Source organism: Bombus fervidus, chromosome 8 (genome assembly GCF_041682495.2).
Source record: "Bombus fervidus isolate BK054 chromosome 8, iyBomFerv1, whole genome shotgun sequence".
Lineage (NCBI taxonomy): Eukaryota > Metazoa > Arthropoda > Insecta > Hymenoptera > Apidae > Bombus > Bombus fervidus.
The window spans coordinates 12,474,635-12,499,980 of NC_091524.1; the positions used below are offsets into that span (position 1 = coordinate 12,474,635).

General features: G+C 34.6%; 1 protein-coding gene across 1 annotated transcript in view; it reads left to right on the forward strand.

Annotated features, from left to right (window-relative positions):
- Positions 1-246: 246 nt before the first annotated feature.
- LOC139989697 (uncharacterized) overlaps positions 247-25,346 on the forward strand; it is a 104,033-nt gene continuing 78,933 nt past the window's right edge. Inside the window, exon 1 of the mRNA XM_072008218.1 lies at positions 247-1,036. The gene's annotated coding sequence lies outside the window, so the exon portion shown is untranslated. The remainder of the gene's footprint in view (positions 1,037-25,346) is intronic.

Below are 25,346 nucleotides of genomic sequence, written 5' to 3' on the forward strand. Positions count from 1 at the left end.
ATGTTCGCGAAAGTTTGCAAAATCTACTGCTACGAGTGAACAATACAAACAAGATTAAAAACCTTCGCACGATTCTACAATATCTACAAAGGTGAACTATAAGAGTTCACGAACGTCCGCGTGCACAATTATACAAACTTTACGAAACCAACGAACGAAAGCTCACAGCGTCTTACAGAATATTGCCAGAACCAACCTATAAGAAGCTTGCAAATCGTATATAAGCTTCATAAGCAAAAAAGGAATTGACTATGAAATCGCGTTAAAAGATCGATCTAGCACTCTGATCCAACGTAATAATCTTCTTGACCAACTAAAAGCAAAGTGTTTAACTACGATCGAATGTGAGTGCCCTGTGCGAGTTCCTAGAACCCAGCTATAAGAAGCTTGCAAACCTTAGGGAAGCAAGAAAGCCAATAACGGAACATCGACGAAACTGGCTATCGATCCACGTTAAAAAAGGTCGATCTGCTAACCAAATCCAACGAAATAATCTACTTAATTAATTAGAAACAAAGCGTTTGGCTATAATCGAAAGTGAGTGCCCTGACCCTGCAACCGACTGAGAACTTTCGTCGATTGTCTTGCCGAAGATCTACCGGTCGCGTGATTCATCGAGGCCACCGGTTGAGCAGGTCAGGGACGCGAGTTCTGCGGCTTCAGGCCGGTGCACATCCAACCTGGATTTCTACGCGATTTAACGCGCGTCAGGCTTCGGGGACGCTGTGAGCGTGTCGGCGTGCAGACGGCCCGGCATTATCTCTGCAACGCGACGATAAAGTTCCGCACGAGGGACACGATAAAAGCACGCGGGTTCTGCTTGATTAATCGCGCGTCTCTATTCACCGATTCTGCTTTCGTTGGGACAATCCGTGCTGGACCGAGCGCAACGAAATATAGCGAGGACGTTGCTCGGGGTTGGAAAGTGAGAATAATAAATACAGGAGGTGTATCTTCCGATGGCAGGTGAATTGTGAAGTGAAACGTGGAATTGGAGGAAGTGGAAAGCAGTTGGGATTGGAGAAACTGCAAAGTGGTGAGTAATCTGCGGATCCTTGAGATCTTTGGTGATTTTGCACAGTTACGGAGAATTTATTAGGGCTGTTGCTTCGGTCATTAATCGTTCTGCTCTTCTTACTTCTTTTTTCGAACGTTTTATTCGTAAAATGTGTGGAGTGTACAGAGAAAGTAGTGAAATAATATTGGATATCAAATTGAATATTTAGTAATTATTTAATTTAATAGTATCTATAAAAATATAATACTGTGTGTCATACGGACCAGAGGAAAACTACAGGATTAAGTAGAGTTCTGGGACGTATATTTTTTAAATACATTTTTAACAAAACTTTAGGTCATGTTATTTAACGTTAAAGTATGATACGCAGAGTAGACTTGAGAATATAAGAAAATTTCATACTTTGCACATTCAAGTACTTTCGAGCTATTTCATTTGTACAATCAAATTATTAGAGCCGAGGCTTTTCGCAAGCACTGCAGCTGCTTTTATCAGGAAATACAATTTCCAGATATTGTTACTCGATTATGACTACGAGTCATTCTATTATTACGGAAGATATTCCGAACTCGTGGGGAATTCAAGGCGGATAGAAATACAAATATTATCATATCACTTATACAGTAATAGATCTTTTTTTATTGAGATTTATTAATTTAAAGAATTAGATTAAAAAGTGGAAGGTCGTAGCTATAAGAATTTGTACGAATTTGTCTTTACGATCATGAAACGGGTGCTGCGACGATTAATGGATACAGAAGAACCATCTTAAGAATTACGTCTCTCCTTTCGCGCTCTCGTCGATATTTAACGAATGATCGGTGATTAAAAAAAGGTTAATAAGCACGCTGCAAGTCGATCGAGATATACGACAAGGATTCAGAGAATCGTAGCGAATCGTTGGAAGAGCGGCGCCATTCTGGCGAACGAAAACGAAGAAAGGAACGTAATCAGCGTCGTAGGAAGTGCAAGATTATCGATACCCCTCGTGAAAATAAGAAACCTCTTGTCGTTGATCGACTGTACCAGCGTGCCGTGGTTTGTTCGAAGATTAACTCGGCAATTAAGCCAACGTGCCCACTTGTTTCTCTGTTTTTCGTAGTTCGATCGCGTCTTCGATTAACAATCAGGGGAGTGGCGCGAGAACGCGTCCATTTTTATGGACGAGTATGACCTCGATTGCGAGCATCGTGGTCTGGATCGGTTTCAAGTGGAGAGGTATCGTCGTGAATGGTGTTGTTTGTGGTTTCGCCGGCAGAAGAATCGGATGTACACGGTCGTTCAAAAGTTCTTCCATAGCTACTCGTTTCTTACAAGATACGATTTAATCGCGAAATTGACTGATTAAGGATCGATGTCTTCGTGCGATAATCTTTTCTATTTCTATTTCTATTTGCACGAATTCTGTTCGTTAACGTTGTTAATACATACGTTGTACAAATTGTTTCAATTGTTTCAAAATTGCAGAGCTACGTATACGTATCTGAATTTTTGCACGAGAGATATGCCATAAAAATGATTTTTTACACGACAAACTACTAATGTAATCTTTTAAAAGAACTTGGATCAACTTATACTATCGAAGCTACAGAGGAATTCCAAAGATTTGTTTCGCATTACTTTCGTCAATACCTGTTCGTCCGAATCCAGTTTCAACTTCAATTCAATTTCAGATTAGAAAATTCCAGCCATACAGGTCTTCGACTTTGCGAGTCATAGTTTTAAGACTTTCATCGAGAAACGCGATTCACCTTCGTTCCCATATTTGCCTTCTTTAAACTTTCGTGTCATTCAAACAACTTTTAACCCTTTCACCGTCGATTAAAAAATAACGATATCGACGAAACTTAACAAATATCGTCTCCTATATATGTATCGCGTATTTACGTTTAAGACGTAGATCTCACAGCGGATTGTACAGTAAATTTTAAAAGAAGGATACCCAATTGTTCGTCGTAATAATTATAAGCCTTGATAGTTTGTATTTCTCGGACGTACGACAGGTTCTACGGTGAAAGCGTTCAAGTATTTGAACGAGTGTTCCTCTGTGGTAAACGACAGCAGACAGTAAGGCACCGAGCATATATAGTATACCATAACACGACTCGCCAATAAGGCTTTACACGGTGCGATATAACTGATGGATGAGCGTTGATTGCTCAGCCAGAGTTTATTAACTTCTCCCCGCAACTTCGTTAAAACGGTATCCGCGCAATTAAGCTTCTTGGTCGAAGGCGAGAAAATGGTGCTCGCGAGCCTTTCCACGCCAGACTTTCCCCTCTTTTTCCGGCTATTTCTTTTCCCCCCTCGTTGTCGAAGAAGAAGAAGAAGAAGAAGAAGAAGAAGACGAAGAAGAAGACGTCCAGAGGGACTCGGTTCCGCTCGTTCTCGCGAAACGATCGCGGTGATTTGTGGTGGCGTTTGCCCAAGATACATCTCGCTGCCTTGCGCGTCACTTTGCTTTTTCTAGCCGCCTCTGCGCGGACAAGGAAGAAGCGGAACGTCCAGGAACGCGAGTCGAGTCGTCCACCGAGCTGGCTAAAACGCACGCGATAGTTTTTTCCAGGCTCTACCAAGATGCGATCGTACGTCTTCTCCCTGATCTCTGGGATAAGCTATAGCGAATATGAGCTGTTCTTGATAGGTGCGTTGTACCTTTTTATGCAGAGGTCTGTACTTTTGCGCGATGGTATGTAGATAGGCATACTTTCGGCAAATTGAACGGCGAAGTTTCGAAGTTTACTTTGGAGAACTCGAGACGTAAAGATATTCCTTTTTTTAGCACTTTTCTATTGCTATTTCGTGAAGTACGTGTAAGATTGTAGATTGAATGTGAGAAGTTTGACGGTTTTTATTTTGTAAGATTTTATTGGAATTTATCGTGTAGTTGGTAACGATAGAAAGGAATTGGAATTTCTGCACTGCGTTTAACATCTTTTGTTTATACAGTTCATTCGTTTGGATGGATTCGACGAAGTTAATTTAACGATCTCGAGATTCTAGCGTGACTTGTCGAATTAAACGTTCAAAAAATTGGAAGTTGGAAAGATTTGAAGATTTACTTGAGATTTTGTGAGTGACAGAAACTCGACTTGTATCCAACGTAGTGTAATCGAACGCGTTTCAAACGTTTCTCAACTTTTCTCGAGAATGATGGTGTGCGTGGCTGGAGCATTTCACCCTCGGATTATGAAACTCGTCGAATCATCGTCGCTTAGACAGGAAAACGTTTCGATCGTTAACGTTTCAACCGGGCTGCCGCCGGCGTAATGCCACGGTCATAAAACGCGAACTTTCGCGTTCAGTTGTTCCTTTCGCACGCATCTGCCGTAGAGAGACGTGCAACGCGGAAACGTTTTGCTCTTCGTTGAAAAGTTTCAGCTCGCGCTCACCTCGACTCGATCGGAGAAATCTCCGACTACGCATCGAATACGAGCCTCGTCATTTATTTGTTAACCGCTTGTGGTCGAATCTCTTCCCCTTACGAGAAGAAAACTTACGTTCAGCAGCTTACGATGTTTGTTACGAGCTAATCGTACTCACACGTGTACCGAGGAACTACCGTAAACTTTGGTATAGATTGATAAAACATACGATCGTTTCGTAAAATCTGTTCTTCGAGTCTAAAGCTCAGACAAGGTATCGTAATTTGTATTATTAAACAACTGCGCGATAAGAGTGGGCAATAAAGATGGATAATAGAAACTGAATTAAAAAAACGACGAGCGTAAGATTTACATTACCGTAAAATCGATACAAAAATCGATTCTGAAAACATTTTGGGATTAATATAGAATCAAAGAAATAATGGCTCTAAAGTTTCTACATAATGTTTCAAGAATTAAAACTATCGTAACTATGCTGTTTTTAGATCTACGATAAATATCGTTTAAATATCGTAAATGATTTTTACTCCTGTTTGAACGTTATTATTGGAGAATCATACTTTAGAAAAAGATTGCGTAGGTAAATAAATCATATTCTTTAGGACAAATTTATGGGGATATTTTTCTTCGTCATTGTATCTGCCACGATGCTATTACAAAGCATCTTAAACGCCACTATCGTATCAAACGAATATCAATCTAATATTACGAATAATGTACATAACGGTACCTCGTGACGTTACCGTTTCGCTCTAGCCGATACTTGCCGCTTTTCTCCTCATTTACGTCCGTTCGTTGAATACTCAGTCAACGATCTCACCGTCAATTAACATGAATCCTCCGTAGAAATGATCGAAACGAGCCTCGAAACGAAATCACGTTTCACATTGCACGCTTGTTTATTCCTGTCGACGCTTCACCTCGCGATTCCTTTCTTCGCCAATAGATTGATTTATCAGTGGCTCGTTATGCAAATACACTTTCTGTCTCTGATTTGTCTGCTATCTTTTTTCTACTCCCGTTGCAAATTTTTCTGGATGTCGTTGAACCAGCACGCAGTGATTTTCTGCTATTCCACGTGCGACAATTTCGTAATCGATTCGATCTTTATGCGTATTTAAATGTAGAACACGTCGATCGTGGAGGAACGATCGATCGTGTACGAAAGATCGATCGGCGATGGATTTGCATCCTATCTTTGAATCGTGTATGCTAATTTCCTTTTCCTTTTCTCGAGCAATATCCTTTGGCGTTTGTTTCTGGCTGATTACGTAAGATTTTAGACACGGTTTAATAGCAGGATTGCTAATGATCGAAGAACGTAGGTATCAAATTTCTATGAAAGAGAAACTTAACATGAAAATTTCCGTGTATATGGAAAATAATACCTGAACGTAATTTGCGAAAAGAAAATATATGTAAAAGGATATACAAGATATGTATGTACTTGTAATAGAACATATAATGCAAGGAAAAGACAAATCAACGAGTTTATCTAGAAATTTAATAGAAGATCGCTCGAATCTTTCAAAATGCATCGCTGTAAATTTATAAAATTACGAAAAATTACGAATGATTGCTCGATTCGATTACTCTGATAGTCTCAGCGTTAAAATGGAAGATATTTGAACTATTGAAACAGTAATATATTTATAAAATACGAAGAAATATCAAGCTGTAACGTATGAAATATCTGATTTTCAACGAGTTACGAAAAAATGCGTTTGTATAGTATAAAAATGCGAAGAAATTAAAATCATCTTTGACAGAGAAAATTGTCAGTTTCAAATAAAAAGATAAAAATAGCTGTTGAAAAAAACAAAAAAATGATTTAGAAAATCGACATTTCATATAACATGACATTCTGTTGATTTAGAAACGATTGAAAAATGCTTGTGAGAGCGTGAAATAGATAATTCTTCTAAGTGTGTCGATTCGTGTCGATAAAATTACGTTTACAAAATACCACCTTAGTTGTCTCGCTTACTTTCCATCGAGTGTACTTATATGTAGGTACATAAAGAAATTTCAAGTGCGTCCCTGTACCTATTGCAATTCTGTGTAAAGAAATTTCGCAAGCTCCGCATATCTGTTTAGATATGGAAGACGATTGATCAATATGACTGTGTGCAAACATCGGGATAGGAAGATCAATGCGTTGCTTTTTCTTTCGTAATGTTTTTCCTCTGAAGGTTAGCCGATATCAAGAATAATTAATTAATCAAGTCGAACATTTATGATATTTTAATATATATATCATACGTATAAGTAGATAAACATTATATTTTACCTGCAAATTGCAAGTTCGAAGAAACAGCTTATGAAGAAACAGATCATAGAATATTAGAATAATTGCAAAGATATTGTTAAATATCTATCGTTAAATATTCTATCGCAAATTAAATATTTCATATATTTTATAGTACACGCGAAAATACTTAAAATCTGTGTTAAATTATCATTAAATATCTATTTTACGTTTGTAAGTAAGTTTCAATTTATCACGAACGGTTTGAGAATCCCAATACGTCTTCTTATTGTTATCTATTTATTCTGCCCTTTGACATATTTTGCACTTTTACATACACGTATTTTAAACACTACGTATCTTTTACATATTTAACACGCACAAATATTCCAAATTTGCTCTCCAGAAACCACCTTTCTTTAAACGCGACAACCCCGTAACCTCATCTTGAAATACGTGATCAAAATCGCATCCAACTTGCCACTCAATCAGCAGCAAATTCACCTATGCTCTATCCTATTTTCAAATAGAATTCGGAATACACGAGAATTGAAAGCGCGTTCACTTGCTTCTTTTCGCTCTTATTCAGATGTAAATGCGACGCGATCGTAGCTGTGAACTCTCGGTGAACCGCGATCAAAACAGCGGAAGCGTCGTCGAATTCCAAGGGTTCGTCGGGCGAATTTGCATCCTACACTTGTGCTACGACGACTGATCCCAAGGGAATTCAGCACCGTTACAGACCGTGCGAACCAACGATAAAGATAAAGTCTCTGTTGCCACCAAGAGAACCGAGTAAATCAACGCTCCGTCTCTTCCTTACCCTTTATTCTTGATTCGATTTAATTCCGCTGAGAGAATGGGAGTTGTTTGATCTGTTGCAGGGCTTAGTAGATAACAGAATGTGATTCGCTTTGTGCTTCGCTGTCTTGTGTTTGGTCGTTGCGAACAAGACGATTGGATTCTTAACACTGCAACTATTGCGGTGTAGGATTTTAAAAATATATAAAGTATATAATTCGTGGAGTGTAAGAGCAACAAATTCAAATGTACGGTGTACAAAGAAATATATATACGAAAAATAAGAAAAATATATAAATATAATACAATTATTTTAAGATACATCACTCAACTGCCCTAAAATGGATCGTTGTAAATTTGTAAAACTGATCTTATGGAAAATAACCATCGATTTTGACTACTTCGGTAGTTCTAGTTTTAACAAAATTGTCAATAAAAATTCCTTCAAAACGTGCTATTCAAAGTTTTCGTTTAATTGATCATTGTAAGACAAGACTGAAGTTGCAGGTTTTATTTCTAACTTTTATTCTATGAATTTGGTTAAAAGATTCATGTTAAGAAGAAATTGGGAAGAATGGGAAGATGTTTTATCTTCAGAGAATCAACATATTATAAAGCGGTATGTGTAGCGTTTATTTCAAAAACTTCTTCTTTAAGTAGCTTCATAAATTCTTCTTAAACGACTTGTTTCCCTTACTAATAAATTAGTAATTAATATCTTCATCGAGCAAAGAAAGCTATTCCTTGATCAATCCTTTCCCAATAAAATACTTGAAAACGAACATCGTATCACGAAGAACTTAGATACTTTGATACTTTTCTACCATTTAACGTTTCTGTAATTAGATACTTTCTATAATTGCAGATCCGTCGACGTGTTCTAATTCTCTCGCAATACGGAACGCGTTGCGTCGGATTTAAGTTGTTACGCGTGTGTATACCTGCGTATAAGTATCTATATTTGCTTCCTTTCGTGTTATTCATCAGATCCGTACATTTCTTCCGTGTTCCAACATCGTAATTGAGCTTGTAATAATTGCAAAAAAGTTACATAATCGACGATGGATCATCCCGCGTCTCGCATTTCTTTAAACATAGCTAACAAGTAAGCCTGAGAAAGCAAGGAAATTTAGCGATTTTCTTCTCGTGGCCCATTCAGCTCCAAGCCTGATGAATAATTGATGCACTTTATGAATACATAAGGCTGTTACATTGTAAAGGCACGCAAGTTGGTTAGCGATTATTCCACGCGTGCATACGCGAATACGTGCTATACAATAACAACTTGCGACTGATTGCAATAGTATCTGTACGTGATATTCCGGTGTTCTTTGTCTCGTTTAAACAAAGCTAAATTGACAGCCATGAAATTGGATTAATAAGTAAGCCACGCTTGTCATTAGTTAGGTCTAATTATTCTAACACGAATATTCTCTGTTCTACGTAATTGATGAGTTCAAACGATGAATCGTACAAGTACAAGAAACAATCCACTTATCGCTCGAACGCTATAATCTTTAGGATCTATAAAGAAAGGAAAAGGAAAAATAAGTGGTAAAAATAATGTATAAAATTAATTACACGTATTTATTTGTACGTACTTTATACCATGCCCTAAGGATAAGATATTAATGATATTTAAACAAATGTCTTCTTCTTCTTTTTGTTACATTCTGCATGGAATTTTTGTTTACGAAGTGGTTCGGTTTTTATTATTTTTTGAACTTGCATCCTTTACTATCTTGAACTTCTCAATTAACGCAATACTCTTTGACACGAGATTGAGACGAAATAAATTGTTATGACTATTTAGTAATTCTTCTTCTCTTTGTGTCTCGTTCGATGATGCCTCAGAGAAGAGAAATCATGTGCCGCGTTCAAATGAGATTACAGACTAATGATGTAATTTGGAGATGAGCTTACTGTACTTTCACTGATGTTTCTACGTAATTACAGTAGGTAGATAGGTCTAATAGTTAGTTAGAAGATTGATGGTATTATTAATTATAACGTGGCAATATAAGTACTACTCGTTTATACTCATTTATACTCATTAAAATCGTTGATACTCGTTACAATCATTGATACTTTAGTAGAGATATAAAGAAATAACGAAGTATCGAGTACTATTTTCTAGATCTGAGAGACAATTTAAATTTCCTAATTTTCTTTATTGCATCTAGCTAATACTTTTGTGCTATCATGTAGAATTACATTCAAATCAAATGTATTTTATTCGGTAGTATTTACATTTTGTATTAGTACATAATATTTATTTATATAATCATATAAATTGTTACAGTATGATTATATTAAGATATGAATAGAAAAGTTAATATTAACAATATAATAAACGATATAATATGAATTAATTTATTCTGTATACAATGTCCAAGTTGCGGTTAAAACGGAATTTTGTTGGAAAATTAACAACACGTAATTACATTAATTATATTGATGATAATATACAGGTTCTTCAATGTTCTTTCAATGTTTCGTTTAATTTCCATGACACAAAATTCTAATTATATATTTATATAGTTCATATTTAATTAGTATAATGTTTAAAGGGAATTTGTTATTAACTATTAGTCATTCAAATCCTTATTTTATTTCAAAATTAATGTACACAAATTAATGTTACATCTTAATTTAAAAGATGTAATTGATAACTTCTGTATTTTATTTTTTCCCTTTGACACATATCGATTTTGGTATTAAAAGCGTAGTGAAGGATAAGTCGATAATATTTTACGAGAAAATACTTATTCGTTACATACGAAGTTCATAATCAGTCTCATTTATGATATTACTTTTATAATATTTTACAAAGACATAAATACATAGATGAGAGACAATCGACATTCATTATAAGAAACACGAAGCTACTTATGAATCTACCTGTAGTCGGTAAAACTTATCGTCAGTCGATGGTTGCTTGGAAACTTGAACTTTGAAATTTTTAATATTCACTCGCAATAAAGTGCTATGCAAACGTACGAACAAAAATAAATATTTTCTGAAAAGAGATTGGAGTTTATAGGCTTTGGAAATGAACAAATTTACCGCTCTTTCGGTGCTTGTAATGAGACGAATTAATTAATTTTAATTAAATTTCCTTCATACTATACGTACAACGAATCAAAGATAAGATAAATAATTATTGTAGAATTCTTCTATGAATTATAGAAATTTTGATATACTCGTAAAAGTGATGCTCTAATTACGTTTTGTTGGAAGCTTAATTAAAACCAATTCGAATTGAATTTATTAATCGCGTTTATCCACGTAACATCGGAATGTATCGTAACTGAAAAAATAAACTACGTGATATCTAAAGATTTATTGTAACATTGATATTTTCCATTCATTATAAACCTCGAACTTTCACGTTAATATTACAAACACGCGAAAGCTCGAACATTTATTTGATTAAAGTAATTCTATCGAATCTAATTGGTTCATAGTATTCCTATCACCTTTTGCAATCTTTTTTAAAAATTCAATTACAATTTAATAATTCCGCGCGTATGTTACTTTGTTTATTGGATTCACCATATTCATCATTTTCTATTACTCGCTATATTTACCACAGCGTGTATTTTTATTAATTTAATGCCGCTCAATCTCAATCGCAATTCACGTGCTCTACATATCTTATCTTTTATCTACCAAACGCAATATAAATCCTTTACTATTTTTACCATTTCCGTATCGAAAAGACTAAAGAAGAATCAATTCGAGAAATCTACGAACACAGTTGAAAATATCACGTACGTCTTATAAAACTACCTTCTATTCAAATAAAGCAACGGGAAAAAGACTCGTACAAGCAACCACACGAGGGAAAACAACATGAATAAGCATTGTCCCAGGATGCACGCAATTTTTGCGGCTAGTCAGCCCTTCCTCGAACGACAAGTTATATCGTGTGCTCGTCCGTCAACGATCTATCATCGCTATTTCTCTTCTCCCCCTCGGCTTTTTTTTTTGTTACCATTTGCTAGCCGGCTGTCTTTCGCTCCTATTACAGATATATCAGTCCGTATTGATTATGCCAACGGTGTAGTCCGAGCGACGTGTTACTATCGATCGCGGATAGAGACGCGTGGGCGGAACGTGGACGTTCCAGTTTTCTCGACCCGAATTGCCCGTTTCTTTTCTTCGCGCTCATTTCAATTTCTAGCGATTCTCCGGTTGGCCAAACCACGTACCTGCATGATTCGTTTTTCGACGAACACGGATTCCATCTAACACCGAAGTAGAATTTTCGCAATATGCAAATGGCGTTCGCTGAATTTTTATGGCAACCGTGTTTGCTACTTCGTTGTTCTACGTTCGTCGTTCTTTATCGTTTTGTGGTCGTTAGAGTATTTTTGCCGCGGGCGAGGAAGCATTGGTTTGGTAAATAATGCGACAAAGAATTTTTATTATGGTAATATTATGGTAATTTTTATATAAATCATTTGGAAGTTTTGTTTTTCTAAGAAGAAGAAGAAGTCGGAATAAAAATAAAAAGAGATTGTGTGATATTTCATTGGGCAAAGTTTGAACAACTGAGTTGAAAAGTCGGTTTATCGGAATTTTATAGATAACGGTAATATTTGTATCATATTATAAGCTACTCTTAGAAACTTGTATTGATGATTTACGTTTTCCACGTATGTTCTTTTTGCTATCTAACGATGAGAGATTCGAGAATTTCTAATTTTAAGAAAATACTAGTATTTTAATAATATTATATGGAATGAAAATCATAGTGATGTAAATCAGTCCATTTATTATATTTCATAAAACGACGTTTCTCGTTTATCCTTATAAAAATTCGCTATATTACCTCGTATTGCGAAAAAAAGATAAAATTATAACTTACTTAATTATGAAGCTAAGAGGATACTATTTTTAAGAGTTGAGATACGTGACTAGAATCTTGACTTATATCACTGAGATTTTTGGCTCGTCACATTATTCTATAAATAATCGTACAGTAGAGAAAATATGAATAACGAAACGAATAAAAAGAATCTAAGTCGATAAAAGCAGTGTGATAGAGTTGGATAATTTATTTAGAGCTTTCCGGAAAAAGGTGTCAAATGACTTTAGTGGACGGTGATAAATTTGAATCTTAAATAAAGCTTATGTAGATATCATTGGTAATTACGAAATAACGTGCCTTTGTCGTTTAAAAATTTCGCCATTTTCTTCAGCTATTCACACAGTATAGACGATTAATGTTTTAACACAGCGACTACCTTGCTGCGTGACTTCTTTTTCCTCTCTAGATTAATTTACCTGCGTCGTTTTCATAAAAATTATCAAGCCATTCTTTCAACGAGATATTATAAAACACACGGAGACCGTTTCTATGAAATGGGGAGATTTTCCAGTCTTTGCTCTTCTCCACGAAATTCTTAAGTAGAGTCTAATTCGTACCTTGAATATTATGATACTTGACATTTCTATTTATTTTCGTGATTATATATCGTATATTCTGTTTGTCTTCTACTTATTTTTCTTAGAATTCTTAACCTTATGATCTTATAAATATCATTCCCATTCCTAATTACACCGCCAATACTCAGGACCAATTCAAACAATGCTATAAACCGACTAATGCTTCTACAAAGTTAAATACAAAGCCCTTCAAACAGACACGAGCCGAACTCTCATAAGGGTCGAGAATAAAGCCGAGAATGCTCTAACCCAAGTGAGAAGATCCATCGTCGTATTATTTCAAAACATCCCGAACTCTCGCTTTTTTTCCAGAGAAGAGCAGAGACGGTGTGACCACCAAGAGGCGGTGAAAAACAACACAAACTACACTACGAATCTTCTAACACTACCTCCAACAGCAAACGTCAACGCAAATCCTACAAACAAACACGAGTCGAACTCGAACGAAATTCCAGGGTAAAACTGAAAATTGTGCTAATCCAAACCAAAAGATCATCCATCATCGAGTTATTCCAACACTCCTGAGGCTTCCTTTTTTTTTTTTTTTTTTCTTTACCGGAGGAAAGCGGAGAAGCGTCCACCAAGGGGCGGTCGATTGCAAACAATTTCGCAACAGCAACGACGCGACAAATTACCGTACGGTCGAGGAGGGGAAAAAAAAAAACACGAGGAAATTAGTCCCGTTCGGAGAATGTGTACGGTGTTGTCGCGTACGAGCTGCGATGCCCGAGAGGGTAGCTGGAGGGGGTGGTCGTGGCGAAAAAAGGGGCGCAGTCGCGGCGAACGGCCACCCCCGCGGACACGCTTGCTCGCACGGCGGCTTGGTAGTCTCGGTCAGTCGTTGGCGGCCGAAAGTCGTGCGAAACAGGAAACCGATGGAGGGAAGAGAGGAAGAGACGGAGTGAAGACAGGTGAGAGAAACGAAACGAGGGAAAAAAAAAGAAATGAGGCGCGGTAAGGTCGAGTAATTCGTGGATACGACGAGGATACAGCATGATGAAGTTATATTCGTAATAACGGTCAGAGGTTCGTTGGGAATGTCGTTTTGTAAAATTGTGATAAAGAGGAAATTGGAGGGACGAGGAAGAAAACGAGGTAGCTAGATTGGTTAGTTGAATTATGCTTGGTAGTAATAATGGTTAGTGGTTGGTTCGGAGAATGTCGCTAAAATTGTGGTAGAGAGAAAACTGGAGGGACGAAGAAGGAAACCAGGTGTTTAAATTGGTTAGTTGGATTACGCTTGATGGTACTAATAGTTAGAAGTTGGTTAGGGAAATGTTTCTTTGTAAGATCGTGGTAAAGAGGAAATTGGAGGGATGAAGAGGAGATGGAGATGTTTAGGTTTGTTAGATTATGTTTGCTAGTGTCTAATGGAGGTGACAATTCTGTGGTAGAGTATCTAAAAAGGAAAGGAACGCAGAGATAGATCGATTAGATAGATGAGGTATTCTGCGGTAAGATGATATTGATGATGAAGTAAGGGTGTAATATAGAGGGAAAGTTTTAGGGTAAGATTTTGTAAATGAAGTAGAGAGTGGATTGGAATTAAGAATTACAAGGGGAAACACAAAAGGGGGAGAATATTGAAAACGTGGTTGAAAGCTTGTGGTAGAAGGTAAAACGGATTATACTGGAAAGAATAATTTGATCGTAAAACATTGAAAACGATAAAGGATCGCGTTCTTTTGTTACAAAAAATTAAAGGAAGAACAAAAGAAATTTATTCTATTGTAAATTAAAGCATGTCGCGAGGAGAAACTCCTTTAAGGAAACAGAGACTAACCGAGTAATTAAATAGACACTAAGACGGTAAACTAAGAAAGGAAATACATCCGTAGAGTAAATTTCAGAGTATGAAATTAAGAAGAAAAATATCAAAAAAGACAAACATTCCAGTACAAAATTCCTCGCGTCAAATTCGATTAAACGGCGAAACGCTCGCGCATAACTCACAAATGAAAGAAGAATTTCAGCTACGCTAGACAAACATGGAAAAAAAATTTATAAAATCTTTAGCAAAATTATTCTAAAAAGTCACTAAGAAATATTTAAAAAGCTGAAATTTGTTAAAAAGATTATTCTAAGTAACAGCTACGCATGCAAGAATTTAAAAAGAAATTTTGTTATAACAGAAAAAAAATAAAAAAAAAAAATTTAATATGGAAGGAAAAGAAACAAGGGAAAAAACAAGGTCAAAGAAGACGTGGTCGAATCGAGGGGAGAAACGTAGGTAAAGAGAGAGTATATTAATGGGGGCGAAAAAGAGGGAAGCGCGCAGGAGAAGCTCGATGCCCATCAGTATCGTGGTTTCCGTGGAACTGAACGGAACCGAGCGGAACCGAATGGAACGCTGCATACGCTGAAACGACATCAGGCGACCGGTACCGAAGTTTCACGAGAGGGTCCAGTCGGTTTTTCGTGTTCAGTTCGTGTGCCGCGTTCGGCCCGTGCGTCGTTCTTCATTTCGTTCACGCGATCGTTTTACCTTGGACAGGTACACGTTGAACATGTCGCTTCCTCGCTGAAAACTTATATTTCGTTAGAATCGCGTATAGTTATTTTTTTTTTTATATGCAATGAAAATTGAGTATCGTTTACGAATACACGTGACGAAAAATCGCATAGAAATTGGATCTATCGAATCTTGTGGAAACAACTTCGAGCCTTCTTTCATTTTTTTGGATTTTTGGTTTATGATATTGGTAATGATTTTTATTGTACTTGGTGTTTATTTGGATTTACTTTAGTTCAATTTTTTTTTTTTTTTTTTTTTTTTGGTGGTGTTAATATCGATGATTGAAAAATGTATCATTTCGTGAAGTACTTCTCTTTGTGTCGAAAGTCAAGAATTTTTTATGAGAAGGTTCGATTCGAAAACTGTTTTTAGGTGCGATCAAGTTAATACTGAAATAGATTTTAATGTAAAGTGATATTTTATTTTAGGCTGACTGATCGTTCAAATTTTGATACTGCGCGTTTTATTTCGAACTTTTCGTTTTATGACTTTTTTTCTTTTTTTCAATACTTTTTTTTATGTTTTTTCATTTTAATTTTATTTCTGATATATTAATTATATCCAAAGTAACAAATTTCTTATACTTTATTAATTGAAATATCGTTATGTAGATGATTTGATGGAATTTGCGAATTGATGGAATCGCACACGAAAAGAACGATGGAGATAGAGGGGTGGTTAAGAATGCATGGAATGCATAACACGTGGTTCGAAAACGTTTGAAATTGTTCCTTCAAGCAAGAAGCAAACATAATTTATTTTTCTCGTATTCCACTAATATTATAAACAAATTTTTAAGAAATTCTAAAAACTTTCTGGGAAACAAAATTATATTAATTCTATATTAAATATTTTTATCCTGCTTCAGTATTTATCGTTTTAAGTGATTTTTTATACACTTAATTGGTATCTTTGAATCGTTTTTAATACACTTAAAAAGAATCATCAATATTTCCGTTTCATCTTTGAAACAAATTACATTAAAACTACTATACGTCCGGTGAATTTATTTAATAGTAGATAATATCAAAAATTTCAAGTTAATTAACGAAATATGAAACCACCTTCGCATTTTTAATTAATCGATCTGAATCAATACCCTAAAATAAATCGCGTAATAATTCCCTAAAATAATTCACGTAAATAAATCGCTGCAATACGTTCTACTTTGGAGATATCTCGTTTTACGCCTCTTAGAAAACTTCTTTTACGTCTGCCTATTAAGCGCGATAAGTTTTCCGAGTTGGCAAGGCGAGACGATGCATTTTCTTCGCTCATTGTGTTTTTCGTCGATTCACGACGATAATCCTCGCAACGCTTGCACGGCATCGATATCGTAACGTGAACCATTTCGTTTCGGTTTATCGCGGTTGGCAATCGTGACGAAATCATTTGGACGAGTCAACGAGAAAAAAGAAAGGGACAGGGAAGAAAAGAAAATGCAGGGTGGAGTAAAGAAAGGCAAAAGAGTGGCGCGACGGTTAGATTCGATGTCGAACAGGAAACGAAAGAGTTTTACAGCCGCGGCCGGAAAACTTCTGGCGACTCTATCACGGAATCGTTATTGTCGTTCGTCATGCACTATAAACGACCTCGCCATTGCGGTCAGCTTTTTGCGCAGCCGTGATAATTGCGTCGATTGTGGCTCGATCATGATACAGACCTCACCCGCCGCTTGTTCGCCGGCCGGCTATTCTCTGTTCGATCCGACCGAAATTAGTTTTGCGTAATACTAACTCGATTCCGCTAATTTATATAGCGGTGGGATAATTATCAGAATTTTACTTTGCGGAAAGTAAATGGTTTTCACGAGAATATCGTTGAATTTTAGATTTTGATTGATTTAATATTGGTAAAATTTTATTTTATTATTTTCTATAATTTTGTCTAAATTTCGATGTTGTTTAATCGAATATTGGATTATTTGGTTTTGCATAATTTCAGTACGATTCTATTGATTTGTAACAGTACGTTATTTGGTAAAATTTTATTTGATAGAAAATTAATGATTTGTATATCGTAATACAGAATTATTAGACGATTTTGTATAATTCAACTTCGATTTTATTAATCTATAGCGATAGGGTAATTGGTAAGATTCTGTTTTATGATTAATTGATGATTTTCATGAGTATAACGTGGTAGTTCGATCTGGATTAGTTTGACGTAGGATTATTATTTAGTTCTGCATAATTTGAATTCCATTCTATCGATTTATTGCAGTAGTGGTAATTGGAAAATTTTTTTTTTTATAGGGTATGAATGGCTTTCAAGAGAATATCATTGAAATGAGATCTAAGTTGATTTAATATTGGATCGATATTTAATTCTGTATAATTCGAACTTGATCCTAGTGTCCACTTATTGTAATATGGTAATCGATAGAATTTTATTTTACAGAGAATGAATGATTCCCATGAGAATATCTTTGCATTTGGAATTTGATATACCGTCTAATGTTACATTATTATTTAGCTTTGCTGACTTATGTTTGCAAATAGAAATATATGTCTTTAAGTAATTGATATCTTTGAGTCGTAGCAGCAGATTGAACATAACGTGCCAGTTTAATTGTGACATAACTTTATCTTTTTATGTTCGGAATTTAAAATAAATATTTTTATTTCATTTAATTTTTCGTTCGAACCTAAAATTCAATACACATATTAAGTTACGTATTATGTAACCCGATTCTAATACAAATGAATTGCTATCGTCATCAATGAACAAATAATACCACTTGAGTGTTAAGCTTATAGTAATTTAATACGTTCAAATGATTATACTGACTTTACGCGGCTGTTGTTTGCACTTTTTACCTTAATATAGCCTTAACATGTTTTACGTTGCAGTTAATATTTACTTAGAAGCAACTATTAGACGTATGTAATTTTAAGGCGATCCTTGTGTGTTTGAAATGGAGTAAATTTATCGCCAAAGTTCTAATTTTTTACTTCCTTTGCTTATTTTTATAATTGTGTTTCGATATGGATGCTAGTTGTATTCAGAATTAAACGCTTATTAAATTCATTTTTATATATATTTTCTTATCGAAATGTTCATTTAATTAGTTACGACTTTATAATCAGCAAGAAGCCTTGGTTAATTGTTAAAAGAAATTATACTGCATTGGAAGATTTCTCAGAAGAATTCTCCTTGACCGAATCGATGGAAAATTAATTAAATTATCGTAGTTAATTCGAATTTTTAAAATTATAAAATTAGTTACAAACAAAATTATTTGATAAAACAAATTCCTTCTATATTTTCTATGTTAGACATTTCATTAACAATCATATAAATCAATCATTCTTTCCATAATTCCTCGTATCAAATATCTTTTCGCAAATTTCACATGTGGAACAAACACGATAATAATTTTGATAAGAAGAGGAAATATTATGTTCAACTCATTCCGCGCTAAATACGCGTAGTTATTAATCTTTAAACATTTTCCACGACGAAATAGAGTTATACTTATTTTTTGACCAGTGATTCAACGTATGCATAATGCGATTTGACTCACTGTTTGACGTATAACTGAAGATTACCATTTCCGCCAATTCGATAAAGATCGGTCTCGCGAAATCCTAACAGAATCAGCTCATTGGACTTTCAATTCACAATCGATTCGATCCTCGGCTAGTAAATCATTCACCGATCGTTGCTGCAGGTCAACGCATTTCGCAAATCCCTTGTGAAATCTCGTCGCCCACGTAGCAAAAAAATGCTTTCTATCGAATTCGTTTCGTAAAATCTCGACGCTGTTGCCGTCGCCGTTCGAAACGATCTACTTTCGTTTACCTGCTCGAATTTTGATGGATCAGCGTTAGCGCTGTGAAATTGGATGGTTTTTTCGTTTCTTCGATTGGAATTTTTTTAACGGATGAAGGAATGATAGTTATATAAGTTTATGTATTGGAAATTTTATTTTGGTTGGATTTTTTATAGAAAATTTGTTGAAAATTTTTGAAACTTCTATTTCGTGTAAATCATAGCAGATTCGTGATTCGTACGGGCATTGTATTGAAGAATATTTTTATTATCTTCTATAGAATTATTGCCCGATTATTATAGAAAGTATATACCACAAAGGATTTTTACAATTTACAATTTAATATGATTTATGATTTCGATCTTGCAGCACGAAAGAAATAAAAAAATATCATATTTTGATTCATCTTCATTTTGTAAAATTATTTCACCGTTTCAGGATTGTCGTACAAAGTGGGTGTGTATCTTATATTATATTAATCTGTATAGGATCTCCGGTATTTCAACGTAATTCATTTTTTCAATTTTATGGAACGAAAGACTATAATCATACGTTTCTTTTTATTTCTACTTCGTAGAATAACTACTAAATTATTATAAAATATGAAACAATCCTACGATGTTGATATTCACAGAATCTAACAATTCAACGTAATTTATCATTCTGACACCATACTAAACAGTATTATCATCCATCTCTACCCGACAGAATTACTTTGTAATTACTTCGCAAGATACAGTAATCACTCTACGCTAATATCCAGAGTATCTCTCTAATAAGACAATAGAAAAAATATTTTCACAATTTTTAACTACCTTAATCCGACTGCAGAAAGATTGATATCGAGGAAAGTGAGCGCACAACTAACGACGTAAATTAATGTACTTTTTGTCTCATTATAAATTACTTAACGGTTCTAATACGATAACGATGTAGGAACGGCTCTGTTCAAGATCGAACGATTTACTCGAGAAACGGTTCACGACATCGACAAGCACGTGCTCCGAGCGTAAAATAAGAAGAAAGAGAAAGGGAAATATGTTGCACAAGCATGGACGGAGGAAAAGCGGAGGAGGAAACGAAGATCAAGGACATCGGAAAGGTTCTGGCGGGTCTTGGCACTGGAAGAATTCACAGATGTGCAGTGTATAATCGTGGATCTTGCAATGCCATCACTTGCTGGATACCGATTCACCGTGGACGATCGATCATGCTGATAATAATTTCTAATTATTTTCGAAATCGTTCGCATCATTGGCAAATATTTCTTCTTTTTAGAGAAAGGACAACTTAACTTGTTAAACGGAGAAGAAGAATTATATTGTTACTTGGATTGGTCTATTTGAATCGTTATTTGGATTATTTAGTTTCGACGCAATCAGTTCTCTATTTAACTTTGCTACTTTTTCCCGATAATTTTCGATAGTCAAATTCTTCTTGTTCGCTAAGATGAAAGCAAGATCGAAATATAAACGTACGAAGATTGCAGCAGGGTTAATTTCACGTTGTCAGGATCCAACTTCTTACGTGGCATCAACCTGGGAAAATAAATTATATTGCGAGAACCGAGATCGACTTAATAGAGATACATTCGTCTTTATTATCTTTTAATTTCGTGGGTATAGAAGTCTGTAAAATGATCTATAACGAGGAGGCCCAATTAACAGATTTCGATGGTGAACGACTGTCGAATTCTACGATTTTTTATTATATTAATGTCTTAAATATATTCTGAAATATTCTTAGTATAGTAGCGTAAAGTTAATGGTTCCTCTTAATAAGATTTTCTATTAATTCTGAATATCATTACAAATGTATAATAATTTATAACACGTTCTATTTTCATTTTCAAACTTTTACGAAGCTCCAGCATCATCTCGATTCAATTAACTTCCAAATCCATCAGCAAACTCTAAAGAAGACGAGCAAAAGGTGACGAAAATCGTTTTGCAACGAAGCATTTTAAAATATCGAACATGCAGTTCTATTATACTGACTCCTAATGATCTTAACAATAGCATCAATCACGAGAGTAAAGATCTTGCGACACGAAAAGACAGGTAGCTAGGTGGCCACTTGATCGAATATCGATTCTAGGAGGAATATCGAAGAGGATGGTTGCCCGGAGAATCGTTCGAGCGTGTTGTTCGTTTTAATCGGTGAAAGTAGATGCATTGGAGAAGATTCACTTCGCTTGATGCATCTACGGTTGCACCGTCGAGCGTGTCGTTTCTGATGTCGATCGAAGATTAACTACATCTTCGTAGTGTTGCGAATGCGATGCACGAATCTCAACGACGATTTGCTCCGTTTACTTTTGAACAAAAACCATTTTGCATTTACATTCGTAGATCGAGTAACGTATTTTGTATCTTGGGTCAAAGGGAGAAACGCGTTTAAAAAGGAACAATAAGAACGAAAATTGAGATAATAGAAGTTGAAAATGAAAATGATAAAGAATGGTTGGAGAGAATAAAATGTAAAAGAATAGAAACTAGAAATTAAGCTAAAGAACAAAGGCGATTAATTGTCATTTTTGAATTGAGAATTTCATAATAATCTTAACAAAATGGATTTTTTAATCGTATAGAAATATATTTCTCTGACGGTGAATTAAATGGTACAACTTTTCTTCGTTGTTGCAGAAAAATTACTTTATTTTTTTATTTATTGTCGATTTCTACAGTAGAAAAATGTCAATATTTACATGAAACGGAAATACAAAAATTGTTAGTTGATAATCGTACTTAATCCGTGGCTAAATTAGTACTAATTCTAAAGCAAGTTTTATCAGTGTTTTCTTTAAATGTCGATAAGCAGCAAAACGGTTAATGTTACGTAGGATCAGTTTAAAAGAGATATCGGTTAAATTGATAAAAAATCATATATGGAAGCGTTAATGAAGGAAGGAAGTTTACGATCCTTTCACAACGTCAATGATCGATAAATTACTTTGCTCTTCTCATAAACTTTCTCAAACGCAAGAGTTATTTAGAAATGAAATTAACTCGTTTGAAACACTGAATTGATAAAAGAATTCATAAAAATATATTATGAGGAAAATAACGATATTTATCATTAACGAGTTATTGGATTAGATTTATAGAATCATTGGAAATAGTTATGAGATTTAATGTCGCTATCGTTCAGTGCTGTAATTTACATTTTTATATTATATTAATTGTAATTTCTTTTTTCTTTTTTTTTTTATATATAAGTAAAATTGTTTGTTTGTAAAATGCTTTTAGTATAACAAGAAACTTTAGAAAAACCTTTCAAGAAATAATAGACTCGGTTACTTTTGCAAAATTATAATTTACATATTAATCAATTCTGTTTAAAAGCAATCTTTAATGCAGACTTATTTAAAAAGAACTAAGTACCTGCAGCTTCTAAATTGTAAATTATGTACATAAACAACTCACTACCGTCATTTAGAAGTGTAATAAATACGAATGAAAGTAAAATTATGGAAAATTATATTTTGTAGGAATGGATGACCAATGGATAAAATAATCTCAAAATTTTCAGGTACGATGCAAAGATACGTATGCATACAATATGGAATATTAGTAATACAATGAAACGCATAAACTGTAAATGAAATAAAATAAAATAAATAAAAAGATTACAATATATTTGATTAATGTCTTCTATATTTCTATTGCCCCTTCCTCCTTTATCTTTCTCATCGAATTGTTTATTTTTAAAAATATTATAAAGTAGACGCGAAGGAAGAATTCGAGAAAAAGAAATAAATATCACAGTACATCATAGTTATATTCGGAAGCCTCGTAAATGTGGAGATAATATATTCTAAAGGAAGATAGGCAAGACTGTAAGAAACATTTTATATTTCTTGTAAAAGGTAGAAATCCAGTTTTTCTTAGAATCTAATGTTACGAAGCTTAACGTTTTTCCTTCTAAATATCCATGATATAATAATATACCATAACTAAAGGAACATCTTTCGATTATTTTACAAATTAATTAAAAATTTCATCTAATTACCATAATGATTATTAGTCATGCAAATCGTATTACATTGATCGAACAGGAATCGTATTACATCGATCGAATAAGGGTTTGCCTTGTTCATTATCATTATACAAACTGTAGCGATGATTCACATTCGAAGAATTAATCACATAATTATTCTCTCTGCTTCTAAACAAGTCCATGAACATGATCCATGAATAGTTTCTGAAGAATAGTAATGCATATTAGAATCAAACACATTAATCCGAATATACGTATTATCTTTCCAAAAGTATGACTATTCTTACACTAGTAACAAATGATTTGAATAATACGGGAATAATTATACAAAAGTTTAACCAATACTTTGGATTCGGATGGAAATAGCATGGTTCTAGAAAACATTATACGAAAAAATAAAAATAGAAATTCTGATAGTGTCTCGGTTAAAACGAAGAAACCTTAAATCAACGTCAAAGTATTGAAATAATATATTTGTGAAAAGAGAAAGTATGAAATTTATGTTTACAGTGCTATGATAGAAACTGAAATAATAAGTTTATTACTTATTACAATTGTAAAGATCGGACTGGTAAGTGGATGAGTTTGAAAAGTTTATTATTAAGGTAGCAACTTTTTCATCAAATTAGTTATGTAACATTTGCTTTTTCGCTTTCTCGAGTCGCGTTGCGTAAAGAATAATAATTGTAAAAGCGATTCGTCCAGCTAATGCAGCGAAAAGGAAACGGTCCGCACACATTGGAACGCGCTGTGTTGAAGGTATTATACAGGCGTCTACATTTTCTCAGAGACGCGCACCTGCCTCAGATAAGGAGCTTCTATCGCGACAGGTTGCAAATGCGGGGGCTACCGGCTATCCGGTGAAATTAACGTTACTTTTTTTGTTTCTCGGCTTTGTTACTCTGAGTTAAATGTCATGCTACTCTCTGTTAAGTATTGCGAGGATAAAGAAGCGGCAGCTGCGACTTTTTCGTGATCTTAGTACGTTACTGAGCGATTTCCCTTTCCTCCTTCCTTTTAAACACAGTATTAATTACAATATAATTAACTAAGCACAAGGAAGTACAATTTCCTTGATATATTTTAATACAAATAATGATTAGATCGTTAAAATAATTTGCAGATGATGATATTATTAAGTAGAGAGAGTCTGTTAAGTGAAAAAAGGTGAAATTTAGTTTTTTAGTGGTGAAGAGCACGACAGAAAGTGAAACGATGATTTTATTAGTTATTACAATTGCGTAGATCGCACTGATAAATGGATTGAAACAGATTTGGGAAATTTATAGTTGAGGAAATCATTTTTCATCGGTCTAGTTAGGTAATATTTCTATTCTTTTTACTGCAATTCTTGGATGTGAAAGTGACAGATTTTTTAAATTCCTAGCTTGGAAATGTTTACTACCGGTTGCATAATTCCTAATTACAAGTTACATCACCTTCGTAATTTAATAATCGATACTTGTGTAAATACGGAATGTTGTTAACTTGAGAATTTAAAGATTCTTTTTAAGTATACATCGATGTTTAGTCGACTTTATCGCGCGTTATAAAATTCTGTGTGATTGATTTTCACTACGATTTCCGTGAATATAAAAATATAATTTCAGCTCGTTAATAAATGCACTATCAATTTTTCAAAAGTTACTAATATAGCAATACATAATATATAATATTACCTTCTCAAAAATATGTTCCCTCCCTACAGCCAAACGTTACATCTTAATTACATCTTAGAACTCTAACCACTTTTGCAATTTGCCTTCGTATCAGACAACTTTATTTACGAAGCTTCGACCAATGAATTTGCATACGCACCCTCGACATAATTAGAAAGTCGGACACCGTAAAAATGTCTTTGTCCTGTTTTTATCATTTCGTACTACCACCGTAGGTATAAAGTACAGACAGACGTAACAACCTACAAAATACTAGCAAAGATCGTTAGAAACATTAGCGTGAACTACGACTGAAATTGCTTACGTTCAAACAAATGCAAACCGGTTGTCCTACTCGAAATATCGCTCGAACGTTTAAGTAAAACCGAGATTCTTCCAACTATCGGTTGCCTTAAAAGTAACAACGATATTATAACTTAACAAATTGTCAACTTTCATGCTTGCATGTATCGTCCGTGTCCTCGTCGTCGT